The sequence below is a fragment of the Tupaia chinensis genome, unplaced genomic scaffold (genome assembly GCF_000334495.1).
Source record: "Tupaia chinensis unplaced genomic scaffold, TupChi_1.0 Scaffold000272_1, whole genome shotgun sequence".
NCBI classification, from domain to species: Eukaryota; Metazoa; Chordata; class Mammalia; order Scandentia; family Tupaiidae; genus Tupaia; species Tupaia belangeri.
In genome coordinates this window covers 2,211,926-2,227,523 of record NW_006159754.1, presented here as the reverse complement: position 1 = coordinate 2,227,523, position 15,598 = coordinate 2,211,926, and the positions used below count along the sequence as shown (strand labels likewise).

The window sequence follows — 15,598 nt, the reverse complement described above, 5'->3', positions numbered from 1 at the left end:
GACCCAGCGGCTTAAAAAATACAGCAGGTACACGTGTACATGCACGCCTGAGATCCTCAGAGAACGGAGGAGAAGGGATCACAGCATGGCCATTTCCAGTGTGGGTCTTTCTTCCCCTCTCTCTCTCTCTCTCTGTCTCTCTCTCTGTCTCTGTCTCTCTCTCTCCTCCCTGCCCCCCACCTCCTTCCAGCCCTACCTTCAAGGAGCACACATGCCCTACAGCAAGATTAAAAAAAAAGAGAGAGCGAGAGATCTTCAGTTATGGGATAGTTCTTCAATACCTCTTTAATCTTGGACTAAAAGGCCATTCTTATCAATGAAAATCACTTTCGGTCAACTTCAAATAAAAGGTCAGATCTGCAGAAAAACATTATTCACATTATAGCACCAATACATATTACAGAATAAATATGCAGAGTAGTGATATTAACAAGTCAATATGATTTGCAACCTGGGGCCCACTATGGAAAGCCGGAGTAATTGCTGACAGAACATAAACCCTCTACACAGGGTCACTAACGGCATTGCTCACCATTAGCGGCACCCTACACGGTAATAAGCCGAAACAGTTCATCACTAACTCACAAGATTCTTATATGAACATAAATAACATTCACTTTCAATAATCTCTCTACATATGAAAGTTTCCATAGGTAACTTTCCATAGATTTCCTCAAGCTATTTGAGATGGTTGATTCTGTTGTTGTTGTTGTTGTTGGGGAAAGGAATAGGTTGTCCTAGTCTCACATCCTCAAAATCCATGCTGATAGCCTTTAGGTCTTGTGACAGCTAAGAAACAAAACACAGACAATGGAACAAAACAGACTTCCTTTTTTTCTTAAAGCAGCAGTTAAAGACAACACAGATCTGAGTTTTGAGAAGAAACTAGGTAAAAAAAAAATTAAGACAATTCCTTTTACTATTTAAATCAACTAATTGTTATTTATTTGCACTATGGCTAAAATATTTTTCTATCCCTCAGTTAAACCATCAACATTTAAATCAAAACATAAATGAAGAAAATAGTTTTGAGAAATATGAGGTGACATGATAACAGAAGTCATGGGTGGGTGAATTGATCAGTCGTAGCAAAGCAAATCCCTCTAAAAGTCCTTGAAAAGTACACATCTCTCATCCTTAAAATAAGTAACGCCACATGGCTCATTCCAAGTCTTCGCTGTAAGATACAATAGACTGTACACTAATTGTCTTTTATCAAGGTATTAGGGCAATATACAGATAAGAGAGAAAATAAAAATTTCAAGAACCAGCAGTTAGCATAATGGCTATGTTGCTGGACTCCCATGTAATCGACCACGGTTCGAGTCCCGGACCCGGTGGCTTAAACTCACACCAGGCATGTGTGCATGCACGCCCAAGATCCTGGAGGAGAATGGAGGAGAAGGGATTGCAGCATGGCCATCCCCCCTTGGGGGGTGATTTCTCGCTTTCTGTCTCTCTGTCTCTCTCTTTCTGGTGAGCGCATGTGCCCTATAGCAAAAGGCTCTCTAAAAAAAAAAGAAAAGAAAAATTTCTAAAAGATGGTCCTGTGCTCCACTCACTGGACAACCAACCTTGCCCAGCCAAGGATATAACAACTGTCATTTCCTGAGTGTCCACCATACATTATCACAGGAAGTGGACTCTATCAGTAAGCTCCCTGGACAGACAGAAACTGACTTTAGTCTAAGGTCACCCACCTACTTAGCAGCAAAGACAGGGTTCGAAACTAGTCTCAATTGTCCGAAAGTCTGTGATATAAACAAACCCCAGGATGTTCAATTGGAAGATATGAACTTTCTAATTTAAATATCATTTACCACATTCATATACAAACGTGGCAGTATTAAGCATGGAAATTATTCGTGGCAATTACAAAGGCTTCTCCCTCCTTTGCCAAAAATTGTATCTAAAACTTGTTTAACTATATTGGTTTGTTGTTGTTGTTACAGGCATGTGGGCTTGCCAGAGAGAGAGATGGGGGAGAGCATGAAAACACACACTAGGGGACAGCCACACTGCAATCCCCACACCTGGCACACTTCTCAAACCACCAGGTCTGGACTAGAAGCACAGTCAGCCATGTGGGATCCAGCTGCCCTAACCACATGGTCTCAAATTAAATTTTAACTAAGCAGTTCAAAATACTCGTCAACAGTATCATTTCTGGAATGATTTAGGCTTCTGATGCCTGTTCTCCCACCAAGGAGTTGGGTATGTGCTTGGACAACTACTCATCCCCTCAATGCATCGGTTTCCTAGGCTATAAGGTAGAGAAGGTGGAGGGGGCTCCCACAGGTCAGGGAAAAGATGACACAGTTAAAAAGGGCCTGGTACTTACAAAGCACATATTATGTGCTTTGTAAAACATTTTTAAGAAAAATTCAAAGACATATTCAAAAAAGACATACTTGCTCGAAAGCAAACTGAGAGCCCCATCCCAATATAAATGGCTTCCTTACAGGCACTTCTCAGTAACGACAAGTAGAAACGTCTCGATGCAGCCTTCTGCTTTTTCAGCTCTGTCCATGTAACTGACCTTTCACTAACAGACTTTTTCACGGAAGGAGAAAATGGGGATTGTAAGAGGTCAGCAATGCCTCCTTTGGGTGTCCGATGGGAAGCGTTCTGGCTTCTGAAGCACACAACCCCGCCGGCAGGGCCTCAAGCAGCACCAGCAACATGGTTCAGCACACGTGGCGCTCACCCCAAAGTCACCCAGGTGTTTTGACTCACCTGCTTGACTTTTGCCTCCCAGGGCCCTCTGAAGTCTCGGTCTCAGCAAGTGACTTTTTTTCTTTATATTAAACAAGAAGAAGGAAAAAAAAAATCCCTAAATATTGGGTTACCAGGACAGTCGTGGTGTGCTTTTGCATAAAAAAAAATATGTCATGACTTTCCTGACGACCTACTATCTCAATGACCACAATCTCTGACAACATGGCACTGTCGCTACCCTGTCCCAGGTGTGTCAGGTCCACCCAGCCTTATCCCCACTGAGGGTGAGTCTTTATAAAATCAAAGCATATGAAAGGCTTGATGGGTCCTGACTGTGCCCCGTGGATTCGCTGGCTGTGTGATGGATATTCATGCAGTTCACGGAAGCCCCAAGGAGCCCGTTATAATAAGTCTCTGCTCATAGACCTCACAGTTCTCCAGCGTTTTTAACTGCCCTTCTAGACGCATCCGTCAGTAACAACAGCCGCTGGTGTTCACTGAGCATCCATTGACATGTTAGGCAGTATAAACATTTAAAGAGCTTATCAATGTATTTTCATGCCTTTTTCACATCATCAGAAAATCGAAGGCCCATTTTTATGACTGAGAACACCGAGACTCATCGACAGCATGGGAATGGTCCGTAATGCTCCCAGAGAAAGGCACTAGCTGGGTGATTTTATGCTGCGGGCCCTCCTGCCGGCCATACCCCTGCGCACACCGTCTTATCATGGGGTTCCGTACCATTTGGAAGACTGAATTCATGTATTTCATTACTATACTCATTCTTCCCTTTCCAGACCAAAACTTTTCTTTTTTAATAAGACTGAATGTATTAAACACCCTAGGAAATGTTTTGATTTTTTTTTTTTTTTTGGAGAGGTTTTCGCTATGGGGCGCGTGTGCTCACCAGACAGACAAAGAGAGACATAGAGACAGAAAGCAAGAAATCACCCCCCAGAGGGGATGGTCACGCCGCAATCCCTTCTCCTCCATTCTCCTCTTGGGATCTTGGGCATGCACGCACACACGCCCGGCGTGAGTTCTAAGTCACCGGGTCCGGGACGCAAACCGCGGTCAACTACGTGGGAGTCCAGTGACATAGCCATTACGCTAACTGCTGGTTCCCATATTTTGATTTTAAGAGAGGAGAAAAAGAAGGCTGTGGTCAAAGTTTAGTAACAAATAAATGAGTACAGAAGTAGAGGTGATCCATTTTATAGTATATTCCACCACCAATACTGTACCTCCCAAAAAATTAGAAAATTCTCTCTCTTTCTCTCTGTCTCTCTCTATATGTGTGTGTGTGTGTGTGTGTATATTCCAAAATAACTCAGAAGGACGCTTACAGCTGGACCCCGGTACCACACATCAAGGTGTGGGAGGAGCCACTCAGCTCCCTGCGTAGTCTTTGCATGTGGTGGCGTGTAGCATATAGGTTTCTCCTCAAGAGGAAGAAATGCAAAATGCGTAGATTAAGAATTATAAACCCACAGGGTGTCCATGAAGACTGATTCACTTACTGTACACTATCCAATTTTTTCAAATTCCATTTAAAAAATGAAGTCCTGAGTCGCATTACTCTATGGGTGTGCTGGGTTTTCCTCACTTGTATCTAAAGGGAAATGTACTCAAAGACAAGAGGTATGTGTTACTGCGAAGTGGGTTAGTTTTGGCTGCCTTCCTTCAGTCAGGCCTTCTGAACACCGAGGTATCCCAAACCTGGAGTTCTTCAGTTCCAGCATCCACGTTAAAGGCCTCGGACTTGAACCCAAACCAAAGTACTCCCACCACCACTTTTCTAAAAGCTCAGGAAAAATATACCAGTTCAGAACTTTCTTCCTGAGGGGATAACACTTGCCAGGCCAAACCTTAAAGAGGGATCCCCCTTCTGCTTCACAGCCCAGCCACGTTTCCATGAACTCATGAATCAAATTTGGGAGATTAGCTGCTGAGCACCACCTGGGCCCTGAGCGTGGTCTTCTACTGGTGAGCAGCACACACAGAGACCCTGACTTCACAGGGCAGCTGGCTCACAGGAAGGCCAATGTGGAATAGGCCCAGAAGGAACAGGCTCCGAGCCTCTCTTTGACATCACGGTGCTCAGACTTCTTAACCTACACTGACGCAGACCTGGTTTGGCCAGAAGGCCCTGTGCCCAACGTGAATAAGGAAAGCACATTACCTGATCTTGGGACCTTTGAGTTCGCCATGCAAAGTATCAGTAGCTCGACCTCGGTGCAAGAGCCAGTCATATACTGACCTGCAGTGCTGGAAACCACATGACTGACCACAGGTTCAGACCCCAAGTTGATCTGAAATGTGCCGGTGTGCACGGATGCATGCACCCAGGATCCTGACTAGAGGAAAGCATGATGAAACCCTGTCAAGAGTCCTCCTCTCTTTCTCACTCTCATTAAAAATAAAATAAATTAAAAAAAAAATTCATAGGGTAGCCCTGTAGCCCAAGGGAGCTAGATCCCATATGACAACAATGGTTTAAATCCTGGCCTGGTGGCTTCAAAACCAAAGCCAGACACATGGGAATAGCTGGTACCCAAAATCTCAACAGAATGAAGAAATGGAGGGGAAAAGACTGCCCCCTGGAGGGTGTGACCATGCTCCACCCTGAGATGCTTTCTCCTCTCCCTCTCTCAGTGCTTCTGGAGAACACACATGCCCTCTGGCAGCTGAAAAAACAAATAATCAGTGTGAACTCATCACATCTATTTGGAGCATTTACCAATAATCTAGGCGTAAAGCAAACACAGTAAGTCTGTAGGTTTTTAGTGAGTGATGGATGTAACAGCTGGGAAGCAAGAAACCACGTACCACTGCTTTTTGGAGGGCTCTGCCCAGTGCAGCTGGCTTGGCCTTCTCATTACTCAGGATGAAGCTTGCTTCCTGGGGCCCCAGAGAGAGAAGCAGGAAGGCAGCTTTTCCTGCCACCGCTGACTTTTCCTCCCATCCATGTCCCCAAAGCGCAGCTGCCTTTGCCCTCACACCCATCCTGAGCATGAAGAGAAGCCAAGAGGAAGGAAATGCTCCAAGTCCCTGGGAGGCTGCCGAGACGCCCTCCTCATCCAGCTGCTCGAGGTGAGGTCACAAGTGACAGACTCCGTCAGTGCTCTCCTGGGCCCACACAATCCCCGTGTGGACGTCAGACTCCTTCACCTCTACCCTCCAGCTGGAAAGGCTCTGACATAAACAAGTAAACACTGCAGGACACGTTCCAACGGACGGAATGGGGAAAGCGTCTGAGAGAACACGGCCTCCAGACGCGCTGCTGGCCCGCACTGTTCTAAGATCAGCAAAGTCTCCATTCCAACCTTTACCCACAGCTCCTTCCGCAATGCCGGCTGGTGATCACAGCACACGTCGCCCTCTGGTGGCACACACCTGCCTGCACACTAATGGGTCGCCATCCCTGCTCAGACAGCAGCCCCACAATGAGTTCACACCACCTGGCTGGCCACTGGGGGGCACCAGTCCCTAAGCCCTGACTGAAGTGGACGTTTTATGTCTCACTGCACTGAATGGAAAATCAAGCAGCATCAATCCAGAATAAGTACGCATTTAGACTGTTGAAATTTTGGGGCCGGGAGGTGGCACGGTGATTAAGGGCACGGGACTTCCCACATGGCTGACTGTGGTTCTAGTTCCAGACCTGGTTGCTTGTGTGCGCACACTCTCCTTCTCCCTCTCTGGTCAAATTAAAATAAATAAAGTTAAATAAAATGATTCTTTTTAAAATATCTTAAAAAAAAAAAAAAGACAGTTGCGATTTCTATTTTCACCTCTCTTACCTTAGTTCCCAAGCCCTGACTACATGGCTGAGGTTATATAGGGCAAGGGACGGCAGTGGGGGAGGGGAAGAACATAACACATTCCATGTGGAATTAGCAAAAGCACCCCAGAGGCCTGGCACACCCCAAGATGGGGCACAGCACCAGCTCCGCCCGCACCCTGAGGTGGCTTCGCCCCATGTATTAGTCTCCAGTGAGCTTGCACCAAATATCAAAACTGACTATACAAACAAACCTCAACCTCTGACCCTTTGGCTTCTCCATTTGGAGAGATGACCCCCCCCTCCCTTCAAGGAGGTGGAGAGGCCTGGATTTCCCCTTAGCATTTTCAGAGAAAAGGGAATCAAGGAGAGTGAAGTTCAAGTTCCCCAAACAGACGTGGGAGGAAGCTGGCCGTGCCACGTGGGGCCCAGGCACACCTAGATGTGTCTTGTGCTCAAAGCGAACTTCACGCCCAGTGTAACTGCAGAGCTTGGGCATGTTTTCTACTGTCGATTATGTTGTCTGAATCCTGAGGCAGAGCGTGAAGCGAAAACGGGGAAGTACAGTGTGAAGAAGTGACAAGAAGGGTTTACAAATTACAGATCCTAACCACACCACTTTACAGGACTCTTTGAGAGAAAACAGTTTCGTCAAACTGGTTCTTCTAAAATAACGGTGGTAATGACTGCTATTGTATTGTCGTCAATAACAGTAATGATTGTTGAGAATTACAAAATTATATGAACGTGGGGTTTGGGGAGTTTGGTTCCGTTTTGTTTGCCGGTGGATTATGCGCATGTACACCGGAGAGAGAGCAGCCCCTGGCAGGACCTGGATAAGCCGTAATCCTTTCTCCTCCATTTCCGACAGGACCTTGGGCATGCACGCATGCACGTGCTCAGTGCGCTTCTCAAACCGCCAAGGCCGGGATTAGAACTGTGGCTGGCCACGTGGGATCTGGCTCCCTCTGCACACTTTTCTGCTGCACCATGGGGAGGGCCCACATACAAGTGTGTTTCCAAGCTCTCACGTTTCCATAGAGACAAACAGGACAAGGACTTTGTGCCTATGTAACAAGTAAGGGCACGAAGGGCCACATCCTGAGTAGCTTACTCAAGGTCACACAGTTGCCAGAGTCAACAAATTGTTGCAACCCGTGCACAAATTTCAGAAATTTATAGAGAAGTTTGTTAAGTGACTCAGTAGTCAAGAAAAAAGTAACCCCAGGTTAAGAGAAATACAGAGATAACATCTCGTCACTTGCAAGTATATGCACACTTATCTTACTGCATGCACGCGTGCACACACACACACACACACACACAACAAAGCCATTTTTTTAATTTAATTTAATGTTGAACATTACAGAAGGGTCTGTCCATTCAGTTATCCTTTCTGCCAGATTATTAAGAACAGGTAACCGGTCTGAATTACACATTGCAGCTGCCGTTTTTGTCTTACTCATTACGCAGCATAGTAACCTCAAAGCAACCACTCGCTCCCTTAAAATCTTTCATGTTGAGTCAACATTCAACATAATTACTGCTAAATGGGGCAACGCTGGCATTCCTTCTGGTGACGTGCATTACTGCGGCTGCCAGGACACTCAGCCCTGGCCGCATGTCGCCCTCTAGTGGCAAGCAGCTCCCTGCATGAGGAGGAGGTGTAGCTCATTAGAGGGAGCTCAGAGCCACAACCTCCAAACATTTCCTGTGCACCCTCTGGGCCCAAAGTGATGATCTTCTCCACAGAAGCTCTCAACACCCATATAATTATGTATAACTCTATACCTAAACTACCACAGTAATTATGTTTATTATGAGACTTAGACCAAAGAGGTTTTTAAAAATATAATCTAAACAGAAGTTCTAATAACTTATATTGCATCCCGGTGGCTCATGTCTAGTACCCACTCTGAAGAAAACCGTGCTTTAGAGAGAATCCTACAAACGCAGGGATTTCACTCAGAAATGTCACAATATGACTTTTATCCTTGAAAAGACACCCTTGGGGCAGACAGTGGTACGACACTAAAACGCAAAGGCCCTGCATGGCGGACCCACGTGGAAGCTTGTCTGGAGCCCTCCTTCACCACCTGGTACAGCTGTGCCCACGACAGGGCTGGCAGAAGTGACGGGGTGCGTCACAGAGTCAAGACACTTGAGGGGTGCTGCCTCCCTGTCTCTTCCACCCATGAAATAAATAAATAAAAGAGACTTTGAAAAAAAAAAGTAAAAAGACTCCTTAGTATGCATTTCTTCTTTTTTTTTTTTTTTTTGAGAGATTTTCACTGTAGGGCGCGTGCGCTCGCCAGACAGAGAGAGAGAGACATAGAGACAGAAAGCAAGAAATCACCCCCCAGGGGGGATGGTCACACCGCAATCCCTTCTCCTCCATTCTCCTCTCGGGATCTTGGGCATGCACGCACACGCGCCCGGCGTGAGTTTTAAGCCACCGGGTCCGGGACACGAACAGCGGTCGACTACGTGGGAGTCCAGCGACATAGCCATTACGCTAACTGCTGGTTCCCTGCATTTCTTCTTGTAACACGCTTGTAACTTCTGTCTCCAGGGGTAAATGAGGCAGTAACCCTGCAGCAGGCCAGCTCACTTACTGTTGTAGAAAGGTTATCAATACACACTCAGGCTAGCCACAAAGCTGAAGCGGTTTCGATGGGCTTGGTAATACCCTCTCCAAGAAACAATGTCGTTTTTGCCCAGCACTCACTGCGGGAAGCTTAGCAAGCCAAACAGACACCTTCCACTTAGGGGATCGCAACCTTCCTTCCACATAACTCGCTTCTGTAGATGAAAAATCTTAGTCCTCTCTGGGTCTTGGGACCAGCAGTTAGCATAATAGCTATGTTGCTGGACTCCCGGACCTGGTGGCTTAAACTCACGCCGGGCGCGTGTGTGTGCGTACCCAAGATCCCGAGAGGAGAATGGAGGAGAAGGGATTGCGGCGTGGCCATCCCCCCTGTGGGGTGATTTCTCCCTTTCTGTCTCTCTGTCTGTCTCTGTCTGTCTGGCGAGCGCACGCACCCTATAGCAAAAACCTCTCCAAAAAAAAAAAAAAAAACCTTAGTACTCTCTGGGTCTTTTAACTAACAAAAACTTTATTACCAATAAGTAGATTTTAGGGTGTCTACACCAACAGGCACGGTAACACCCTAACCTGGCTCGGTAAGCAGAGAATTAGAAGGACTTAAATAATCGACACGCTCTGCTCATCTACTGAGGCAGCTCTACTCAGTCTCACGCTCGGTCTATCTCCTGGTTCTAACATTCTGACCCTACTTAGCATCACTGTCCTTGCAAAACGGGGTGAGGGTTTACTAGTGATTCCCAAAGAGGAATAATCTACATCCTATGGGGCTACATAAGAGAAGTAACAATGTTGTCATTTTTGTTGTTTCATCTCTCTCTCTCTCTCTCTTTTTTTTTTTTTTTTTTTTAACAAAGCCTTTATATTCAGTTAACTAAGGTACTGTTTGACTCTTGGAAGGTGTCTTTATGTTTTTGTCCCTAACTTTTTTCTTTATTCATGACAGAGCACAAACCTGTGTACATGAGAGAGAAAGAGCAAGAGAAACATCCTTCCCAGTACACGTGGTCATGTCACAACGCCCTTTCTCCAGTCCCTCAGCCCAGCAGATCCCGGGAACACACACATGCCCAGTGTGTTTTAGGCTGTGACCAGGTGACTCAAACCATGGGTGCCACGCAGGACCTGGCTTCTGCTGAGCAGTACGTGACCACTGGGCCACAGCTCCATCCTTGAAGGTGTCTAAAACCGATCTCTGCATTGCTAGCAGAAGCTGAATATACTTTTGGCATTTTCCATCGTGGAAAGAAGATGAATTTTTTATTTTGCCCCAAATAAGGTTGAGTGGAAAAAAAAAAATAGTGAAAATCCAATGTTTGTAAAGAAGTTCATTAATGAAACAAATCTATTCCCAGGAAAGTATAAGATAAAAATGGCCTATGAATGTTAATTTTGTATTTCAACTTGGCGAGGCCATGGAATTCAGCTTTTTGGTCAAATGCCACCAGAGATATTGCTGCAAAGGTATTCTTTTAGATGTAATTAATATTCACATCAGTAGACTTTGTGTAAAGCAGATTATTCTCCATAATGTGGGCGAGACTCATCTTGTCAGTTAAAACCCTTAAGAAAAAAGGAGTAAGCTCCTCAGAGGAAGAAAGAATTCTGCCTCCAGACTGCCCCATCAGCTCCTCCCTCCCCACGAATTTCAGACCTACCAGCACCCATATTCACACGTGTCAATTCCTTAACAAATATCTCTCTTCTCTCTCTCTCAGTAGGTAGATACGAATTTAGATGTATTATACTCACCTATGTTTTCTATTGGTTCTATTTCCCTGAAGCACCCTAACACATCACCTAAGAATTTTTCAAAGAACGTGACCACAAGCATTTATGCACTCTTCTTTGCCATGCAAACACTAAAATGCATGTCTCCCGAGTTACAGGCAAACCACTATATGAAGTCCAATCAGTAAAGACTAAAACCAAACTGATAGAAAGAGATGATAAAACAGTCAAAGGAAAAAAAATTTCCAATCGATACACCTAGGAAAGCCAGCCCAATGGACATTTCATTTTAACAACAATGATCCTCTTAGTCCAGCGACAGATGAATTCAAAGTCACCTATCTTCATTAAACATTATAGTCACAGAAAAGGCTTCACCAGGGCCAGCTCCGTGGCCTAGTGGCTAAGGGAGCCAGACCCCACATGACTGATTATAGTTCAAATTCCAGCCCCAGAGAAGTTGGAAATAACATGCCACCTGTGTGTTCGCGCATGCTCCAAACTCCAACAGGATGGAAAAATGGAGAAGGGATTGTGACACAATCATTCCCCGCTCAGGGGTGCTCCCTCCCTCTCCGTTTCTCTCTGACAGGTGCATGTGCCTTGTGGCAATTAAAAAAAAGGAAAGACTTCACCAGGGCTTACAGAATGAGAAAGAAGAAGATATGCTAGGAAGATAAAAGAGAAAAAGAAGAAATAGTCACTACCTCTTGGTTATCTTTGTTTTGGTTTGCCCAGAAAATCTTATGATAAAGCGTCTCCATTGAATTGCTGGAATCGGTGCGGTCAAAACAATGACGATCCAAGACTTCCAACGTGTGCAAGACCCGACTAATAGTCACCCCTAGACACAGAAATTAAACAAGCCGTTAGAGTCAAGTGAGGCCAAAACAGCACAGTACAAAGTCACCACTGTAAGAGGCAGAAGGAATTTTTAAAAATGATTCTCAGCATCTACTATTCACGAATTGTCAAGAAAATCAAGTTTGACATTCTAGGCTGCCAAAGTCTGAAAAGCATCAACTGAAGCGTGGCCTCAAAATTCACCAGGTGGCTCTGTCAAAAGCTCCCTTGTTCGCGGGAAGTAGATTACAAAACTCAGAAATGTGGCGTGAAGTTCAACATTCGAAAGCACTCACTCTTCTGTTGTATTCTGTACCTGCTGTTGACTCCTGGCACTTGTCAAAAGACCACCGAACTTCCACTGCACGGCCTCTTTGTTTTATCTGCTGTTCTACCTCATAAATCCTTGCCCGAACCTGAAAGATAATCGTTTCTAATTAACGTGTGCTTGGAAAGCCACGGCGGCTGTCTAAATCATGTCAGCCTCTTCCGCATGAATAGAGTATCCTATGGTGAACGACAGCCTCAACCGAACTGCAGGAAACGCGGTCTGTTGCCCTAGAAGTGCATTTATAAAATTCACAAGAAGTGATTGAATGCCAGTTTTCAATAATAAATGCTCATAAAAATAAATGCTTGCAACAACATTTTATAAGGGAAATTTTTTATAGGACACCATCTGGAAAGGTCAAAGTTCTAAAATATCCTATTTGAGCCATTCTGCTGTGTGCGAGAACAATGGCAATGTTTTATTAACTTAAGAAAACTGCTAAGTAAAAGGCAGGAATCTTTTCTAAATAATAGTCACATATAATCACATGTTCAAGCTACTGATATCTTTGAAACACATAACCTGGAACTAATAAGAACATATGACAATTACCAAATATCACAAACTCCTATGGGATTCAAGTCATAAATCGTAACTCCCACTATAATTACTGTCTGGGTGGCAGAATTCTGAGCAAGAACTGCCTTCAGCAAGAAGGGGTAAAGAGGATGACTATCTGCAGTCCAGAAGAGGCTAAATACTTTACCATGGGCACCCAGAGAATCAGGGAGCTGGGAGTGGTAGCCACATGTCTTTGCTAACAAACCATCAGTTTGGCCCCACATGCCCTGATGCCTCTCGAGAAGAAACACACCCACCAAACCAACTGCTCAGGATGTCTACCTGCTGATTGAACGCCGTGTTTCCGCCTGGCATGGGGAGGCTGGAGGGAGCCACCTGCAGCAGATCTAGGGGCGAGCCTGGGTTCGTGCTCTTATTCTCATTTGTGGAGTAATTCCACACCAAGGCACTTGGGCAACAGAGAGTGACAGTCTGAAAGAGAAGCAGGAAAAATCCAGACATGTAGAGGAAGTAGGCAAGTTCAGAACAGTTGAACGGCAGAAATGACATTGTATCGTGATTATGTTGGAGTTTCCTACCAGTGAGCTTCAGACATGAACGTCTTCGGACCAGCAGATGGCATAATGGTTACCTCGCTGGAATCCCATGTAGTTGACCACAATTCAAGTCCTAGATCTGGCGACTTAGGACTCATACCCGGCGTGTGTGCATGCATGCCCAAAATCTCAAGAGGAGAAGAGATTATGTCATGGCCATTCCCCCGAGGGGTGGTTTCTTGCTTTCTGTCTGTCTGTCTCTATCTGTCTCTCTGATGAGCACACACACACTATAGCCAAAATCTCTCTTAAAAAAAAGATTTTAAAAAAAGAACAACTTACCCCATTCTCAACTTTCTAAGAGGTGAGACAAAACTAAGAATGTTACTAATTTGGAAAGAAAGACATACAGCTATTGAGAAATTAATAACAATTGTAATTCATAAGCTAAAGTCCCAGCAAAGAAACCCCAGGGAACATCATAGAAATGCAGTAATTATCACTGAAAAACCATCTCTCGAAACTATTTTTTCATGCAGTTAAAAAAGATGAAATTAGAATTTGTCATCTCTAAGGAATTCTTCAAAAACAAACAAAAATTCACTCAAAGAATCAGGTCACAGTAGCTTTAAATGCTGGGCAAACAGTGAGCTGGGGTTGGGGTTGGCAAATGTTTCCTATAAAAAGCCGGAGAGCAAATGTTTTCGGTTTTGCAGGCCACCTACAGTTTCTGCCACACTTTTTTTTCCCAATAGCCCATTAAAGATGTAAAACCTATTCCTAGCTTGTGGGCTGGATTTGGGCCACAGACTGCACCTTGCCTAACCCTGCCCTAGACCCTGGTCAACATTTTCGCTCAACCGGCTTGCATGAAGTACTGTAACTGACCATCTTGCTAACCCCACATGCTAGGTAGTGCTATTTCCCAGTTTTACAGGGAGGAAATAGAAGCCATAGACGCAATCAGTAAGCAGCCCAGGTTGGATTCTAGCGCACGTGCTTGCAACACTCGGCTCCCCTGCTTCGTCCCAGATGTAGATGCAGTTGCCGTGTAAGTAAGCACCTTCCCTGAGCTGGTCACTGTCCTGGGAGGTGTCAGTTACCATAACCTTAACCCTATGAGGTCATGAAGAAAGAGCTGTCATCCTGTTCCACTCATCCGTGGGGAAACGGAGGCTCGAGGTTACTGTCACGAGCAGCGTACAAGGCTTACAATCGGGTCTGTAATGATTCGAAGGGAGGGGTCTTAACCAACCACTGTACTGCCAAGCAAGCTGTGCGAACTTAGAGAATGAATACTGTTCTTTTTTTCCAAAAAGGTGAAATTCAATATTAAAAACGTGAATCTGAGGCATAGGAGATATTCTTGTGGAAATCAAATGGCCGATGTCAAGAATGTCAAATCCCTGAACCCGCCAATACATGTGTCTTCACCGGCCCAACTCCCTTCCTCCTGCCTGTGAGGATGGTGGGTTCTTGGTTTCTGTCTATGACGGAGGTGTTTTCTTCCCTCTCTCTCTCTCTCTTTTTTTTTTTTTTTTTTTTAACAAAGCCTTTATATTCAGTTAACTAAGGTACTGTTTGACTCTTGGAAGGTGTCTTTATGTTTTTGTCCCTAACTTTTTTCTTTATTCATGACAGAGCACAAACCTGTGTACATGAGAGAGAAAGAGCAAGAGAAACATCCTTCCCAGTACACGTGGTCATGTCACAACGCCCTTTCTCCAGTCCCTCAGCCCAGCAGATCCCGGGAACACACACATGCCCAGTGTGTTTTAGGCTGTGACCAGGTGACTCAAACCATGGGTGCCACGCAGGACCTGGCTTCTGCTGAGCAGTACGTGACCACTGGGCCACAGCTCCATCCTTGAAGGTGTCTAAAACCGATCTCTGCATTGCTAGCAGAAGCTGAATATACTTTTGGCATTTTCCATCGTGGAAAGAAGATGAATTTTTTATTTTGCCCCAAATAAGGTTGAGTGGAAAAAAAAAAATAGTGAAAATCCAATGTTTGTAAAGAAGTTCATTAATGAAACAAATCTATTCCCAGGAAAGTATAAGATAAAAATGGCCTATGAATGTTAATTTTGTATTTCAACTTGGCGAGGCCATGGAATTCAGCTTTTTGGTCAAATGCCACCAGAGATATTGCTGCAAAGGTATTCTTTTAGATGTAATTAATATTCACATCAGTAGACTTTGTGTAAAGCAGATTATTCTCCATAATGTGGGCGAGACTCATCTTGTCAGTTAAAACCCTTAAGAAAAAAGGAGTAAGCTCCTCAGAGGAAGAAAGAATTCTGCCTCCAGACTGCCCCATCAGCTCCTCCCTCCCCACGAATTTCAGACCTACCAGCACCCATATTCACACGTGTCAATTCCTTAACAAATATCTCTCTTCTCTCTCTCTCAGTAGGTAGATACGAATTTAGATGTATTATACTCACCTATGTTTTCTATTGGTTCTATTTCCCTGAAGCACCCTAACACATCACCTAAGAATTTTTCAAAGAACGTGACCACAA

At 44.8% G+C, this 15,598-nt stretch overlaps 1 protein-coding gene across 1 annotated transcript in view; it reads right to left on the bottom strand.

Annotated features, from left to right (window-relative positions):
- Positions 1-15,598, bottom strand: part of MED12L (mediator complex subunit 12L) — a 393,053-nt gene that overhangs the window by 288,659 nt on the left and 88,796 nt on the right. The window lies entirely within an intron of this gene.